Raw genomic sequence first — 6,000 nt, 5'->3', positions numbered from 1 at the left:
GCTAATCGTTTCTCAGCCAGAATTTTGTCTCGTTCGATAGACGCCTTCAGTTCATCCTCCTCGATCTGCTCTTCCAACAAAAGAGCCTTCAGTTGGCTGTCAGCTTCGCTGATACGAGAAGATAGGCTTTTCTTTGAACGCCTTTCAGAGTGGGCAGCACCCTTCGAGATGCGAGAACCAGAAACAGGATCGTTCTCCGCGTCATTTCCGATCGGGGCTGAGACATGTTCTGCAGTTCGCTGGATTGATTTGTTCTGCTGCTGTTCATTTACAGGAGTACGAAACATGGTTGGTTGATGTGGAAGTTGAACAAAGTAATTTTCTAGTCGCTTTGGTATTACGCCTCTAGTTTCTCTTCTAGAGCGGCGCAACTGTTGTGCCATATAAACTGGCGTTTGGTATTCGAAGGACCAATGTAAAATCCAGTCGGCGGAACGGAATGGCCACAGATTGAAGGCCACCGTCAGCACTCACCTGCCGGAGAAGAAGGGCCAAGGTAAAATCCAGTCGGCGGAACGGAATGGCCACAGATTGAAGGCCACCGTCAGCACTCACCTGCCGGAGAAGAAGGGCCAAGGTAAAATCCAGTCGGCGGAACGGAATGGCCACAGATTGAAGGCCACCGTCAGCACTCACCTGCCGGAGAAGAAGGGTCAAGGTAAAATCCAGTCGGCGGAACGGAATGGCCACAGATTGAAGGCCACCGTCAGCACTCACCTGCCGGAGAAGAAGGGCCAAGGTAAAATCCAGTCGGCGGAACGGAATGGCCACAGATTGAAGGCCACCGTCAGCACTCACCTGCCGGAGAAGAAGGGCCAAGGTAAAATCCAGTCGGCGGAACGGAATGGCCACAGATTGAAGGCCACCGTCAGCACTCACCTGCCGGAGAAGAAGGGCCAAGGTAAAATCCAGTCGGCGGAACGAAATGGCCACAGATTGAAGGCCACCGTCAGCACTCACCTGCCGGAGAAGAAGGGCCAAGGTGAAATCCAGTCGGCGGAACGGAATGGCCACAGATTGAAGGCCACCGTCAGCACTCACCTGCCGGAGAAGAAGGGCCAAGGTAAAATCCAGTCGGCGGAACGGAATGGCCACAGATTGAAGGCCACCGTCAGCACTCACCTGCCGGAGAAGAAGGGCCAAGGTAAAATCCAGTCGGCGGAACGGAATGGCCACAGATTGAAGGCCACCGTCAGCACTCACCTGCCGGAGAAGAAGGGCCAATGTAAAATCCAGTCGGCGGAACGGAATGGCCACAGATTGAAGGCCACCGTCAGCACTCACCTGCTACAGCTGCTACAAATACTATTTGTAGGATTTTACCAGACAAACTCGAATGAAATGCTTCAAAGTAATTTAAACTAATTTTATTTTACATTTAGGATTAGAACTAATTTAACATTAAGTTTTCTAATTTTAACTAGTTTGATAAGTTTTTCTTCTCGCACGTCTTGATCGCTTGAATTTTTCGTTCAGTCACATTTTTTTTCAGCCGCAGCATACTTAGGGTCTGTCTCAATTGGGCTATTAAAAATAATTCGTACTTAAACTTGACAGTTCGATAATTATTCCACCCCTGATTTCGGTCTGTCAAAAATAAGTCTGCTGCAGAGCAGACTTAAATTTGACAGATCGATAGTTAATTTCTTTTTCGCTCGCTCGGGCGATCGGTGTTTGTTGTTTACTTCCAACATAATGTTGTTTCCCCCAGAGTGGATTTAGATAAGAGTGGCGTCAATGTCAAAATTGGAACAGCGGCGAACTGTCATTTCCATACAAATCCGCGTTCCAATCGAGCAGGAGACCTGTCAAAACTGGAACATTACGTCACTCTTGTTTACAGGCACTCTAGTTTCCCCTATCCGGTAATTCATCTGCGGTCGGACATTCCTGCTGCCTACGCAAGATCCAAGACCAGTAAAAGTAAGTTTAACGAAATATTCTGGCCAGAATAGCTTTATTTACGATCACTTTTTCTCAGTGACGGAACAGGTTGCAAGGGTGGGATGAAATCCTCACAACCAGAATTCTTTCCTGAACAGCTGGCAAGGTACTCGCAAAGCATTTCGACGGACAAAACATCTGGAAAGCAGCGACCACAGGAGACCTGATGATTTCCAGTATATCTCAAGCCGGAATCAACCAAAATAGTCTCATCAATGTGCACCATGCAAGGACCTGCGGAAATTTGGAGTGTGTCGAGCTTCTAGTGTCCGAAATAGAAGTCAATAAAGTGCATGTTGGAACAGGTTGGAACAAACGCCGCCAAGGCAAACTTTCTAGCCTGCATCAAGAAGATTATGATTGAGAAAGCTGAGTTGCTATTGGTGAAAAATCCCAAACCCCGTCTATGTGCCCAAAAGAAGTTCATCAGTTCTCTACATGTAGCCGTGAAACGGCGGAATGGAGTTTTCTCAGAATCCATGCAGGATACCACTCTTTGCAAGTAGGGCGTATTAGAGCCGCATTCGTATGCGAATCGAATGCACCACTTCCGACCTCGCATAGATTAAAAAAAAAATCCAACTTCGGAAGCCGTTTCTAACTTTAATCGCAAGCGCCGACAATAGTAACACAATTTTCCTCATTAAGGCTGACGATATATTGACGGCATATTTGCAAAGTCTTGTTCCCTAGAGATCAGAAATGTTGAACATTATTACAACATATCTCATATGTTTGATAAATAAAAAAAAACTATTTACTTGACTTGGCTAAAACAGATACACTTCCAATGATTCGAAGCAATTTTCAACAGACAAACAAAATAGAATGAAGTATTTTCTTTTCACGAATCATCATAAATCATGATATCGTTGGTTCGGCAACTTTCGCGAATAGACCATTTCCGTCAAAAAATTTTATTTGCTCATGAGCTTTCTTTCAATTTTCTGGACAAACTTCTCTAAGGAACCAATATGTTTTGAAGCTCCTAACTATTGAAAAACAATGAAAAACTGGCGGCACGACAGTTCACCCCACGGTCCCCTACTATTTATTTCTCTCCGATTTTTATCAGACCCCTTTTTCCCCTTTGATTTTATCTCCACGTTGTGGTGAATTTATGATCAGCTGTTCCCGCTGTTCCTCTACGGTCTCCACTCAAGCTTCTGGATTTACTCCAATGATTAACATTTACTCAGGAGGTGCAGATCATTGAAACGTGACACTAGTTCTCTCTTTTATTCTTTTGCTATTCTTATGCAGAACAAATAGTGACGTCAGCCGGAAAATAAAAGAAACAAATAGTGGCACGAATCTATGATTTGCGCCACCTAAGTACATTCAGAACATTGGTATCAACTTTTTAGATCTTCTGATTTGAATGGACTACTTTTTATTTTTTTTTTTTGGTAATGGTAGTGACTGCAATCCCATCATCCGTCCCGGAAACGACCTTGGTGCTGGTACTGGCCGTTCAAATATCTATATTAACAGGTTCCAACATCGGATCCTTTATGTGAATTGCGTGTGCAGACATATTTCTCCCTTTTATTCTCAAGACCCTAACCAAGTGGAAACTGGAACCATCAGGACATGAAGAGAGCCGTCATGACGAAATTCTCCACGAACACCTTAAAAATCCCATTCTTATCCTTCGCATGAAGTTGCTGTGGTGCTTCAGCGGAATAATTTCCGAAAAGACTTCTACTCTCTCCTGGTTTTGCGGCCAGTGGAAAATTGGCGACGAAAAATCTCACTGCATGGCAGCATATTGTCTTAGGGATCATCCAAAAATGACGTCCATCATTAGGGGGAGGGGGGGGGTCTACGAAAGTGTGACAGTACGTGTAGAAGGTATTGGAAAAAGCGTGACAGAGGGGGGAGGGGGGTCTAGAAATCTCAAAAAACAATGGACGTCATATTTGAATCGTCCCTTAGAAGCTATTTGATCTTAAATGGAAATCCGGAACATTGCCGCTTTCAAGCTTGCAAGACATTGTTTGATTGGGATTCCGCCCCGGAATAAAAATGATACGCTTCCGCACAGTGTAATCTTCGTTTCTAGTTTGCCGCCGACTACAAAACCACAAGAGAGCAGGATCGTTTTCGAAATCAATCGCGAATCATCCGGCGCACTACAGCAGCTTCAGGTAATGAGTCGTTTCAATGTTGAAGAAGACCATTATTTTTTCCAGCTACAATGATCGCCATTTTCAGTGGAGTTCTTGTGATTTCGGTGACTGTTTGAGGGCATAGAAGCAGTACGCTAAACCAGATTCACGCATCGCATTCGATCTACACAAAATAAGGCATCGAATGCAAAACTATCTGAATTTTTTACTTATTCAGATATCTGAGCAATTCGCACTCATTCTGTGAGTGAGTCATCTCCCACGTGGCAGCAAACAGGATTTTTTCCATCGGAAAATGAAAGATGGTCACAGATGCGAAATTTGATTTACTTCCGCATTAGCTATTCAAATAGAAACAAATTCTGAAAAGCCTAAAAATCGTTATGTTTTTATAATCAAAAGAAAAATGAAAGCGAATTCCGCATTTCGAGCGTTCTTCGTTGTGCTCATTAATTTTTGTTTACAAGCCCTTGCTCAGTAATGAATACAACCTATTTGCACAGAAAATGTACTGAATGAGAAGAGGCCATATTTGTGCACCCGGTATTCATTTTTGAGCGGAACAAGTTTAGCGTGAGGTTGACAAACAACAAACCAACCAGCGAGTGTTGTGTGCTGGATTTGACATTTTGTTGGGTCTACAAACATTCAATGCAGGGATGTTGTATAAGTTTTGGAAAAATCTCCACTTTCTATACCCACAGGGTTGAAACAACTGTGCCGCATGAAGAAATTCACCTCAAATTCCCAAATTTTCAAAAAATTGTAAGAAAATCAGGAGTACATATTAAAAATATCTGAAAGCGCCAATGATCATTAAAAATAATCACCTTTCGAAGAAAAATATAAAAATTGGGGGTAAGGTCTGACGGAAATGGTCTATTGAAATATAGACCTTATAAAAATATTATATAAAATTAATACATTTTAGTAAAATTAATTAAACAATTAAATTAAAACTTCAGACTCTTTTTACTTTGGGAGAATAAATTTCATTTATGACCAGCATGAAATATGAAAATAATTAGAGTGTTACGTCTGTTTGTCTGTGAAGCTACTATTCAGTATGTGGTAAGGAAAAATTTCTCAATAAATTATTATATAATAGGCAAATGTTTCTTGGGATATTATGTTTATTTATAAATGGTTTAAATCTCGCATACTCTGAGATAACGCCCTAAAAGCCATTGGTAGCCACGTGTGTAGCTCGTTGTTTCTGAGCAAATGAAAGAATAAGCATCCAAACCAACATCACGGACAGGTAGATAATGATCCTTTCTTCCACATACTGTTGTTAAATAACATGAAAATCCATTCAAATGCTCAGAAACAACGAGCTACACACATGGTTACCAATGGCTTTTAGGGCGAGATCAGAAGTTATGCGAGAAATTTATTATTTCTGTAAATTAGGTTGATTGGTTTAGTAGTATGCAATGGTAACATTAAGTGAAAAATCTCGTTTTGGTGAGGTGCATTATAAAATTGAATCAGGTGTTTGTCCTTATATCTGCCGGATCCACACGCAGCGAACTGGACTATCGAATTTCATACATTTTGCCTTATGAAAGGTGGAACGATTATTGCAATACGAACGGTTTATACATCGTTTTAGCATCACTCCTCATCAAGGCGTCGATAGGCGCGTGGTGTACACTCGGACCTATCGATCGCAGGGTTCTTGGTTCGATTCCAGGTTGCCGCGAAAACGTTTTTTGTTTTCAAATTCTGATTTCATAAGGCAAATTTATAAATTTCAACCCGATTTCTTGTGGCGAATTTTCATAAGGGGTTCCTATGTTTATCGATAGTCGATTTGCCTGAGTGCATAATAAAATTAGCGCCGCAATAAATAAATATTTGTACTCAAGCGTCTACAATTAATTTCATCACCAGATTTTTTCAGTGTGCAGACCACAAAGTA

At 42.0% G+C, this 6,000-nt stretch overlaps 1 long non-coding RNA gene across 1 annotated transcript; it reads left to right on the top strand.

Moving 5' to 3' along the window:
* Positions 1 to 1,844: 1,844 nt before the first annotated feature.
* On the top strand, positions 1,845 to 2,312 carry LOC110674536. Its single transcript, XR_002498962.1, has 2 exons — positions 1,845 to 1,923; positions 1,982 to 2,312. It is a non-coding gene; the product is annotated as an uncharacterized LOC110674536 (long non-coding RNA).
* Positions 2,313 to 6,000: the final 3,688 nt, after the last annotated feature.

Source organism: Aedes aegypti, chromosome 1, assembly GCF_002204515.2.
Source record: "Aedes aegypti strain LVP_AGWG chromosome 1, AaegL5.0 Primary Assembly, whole genome shotgun sequence".
NCBI classification, from domain to species: Eukaryota; Metazoa; Arthropoda; class Insecta; order Diptera; family Culicidae; genus Aedes; species Aedes aegypti.
Note: the sequence above shows the minus strand (reverse complement) of the source record. Positions and strands in the feature narration are given on the sequence as shown.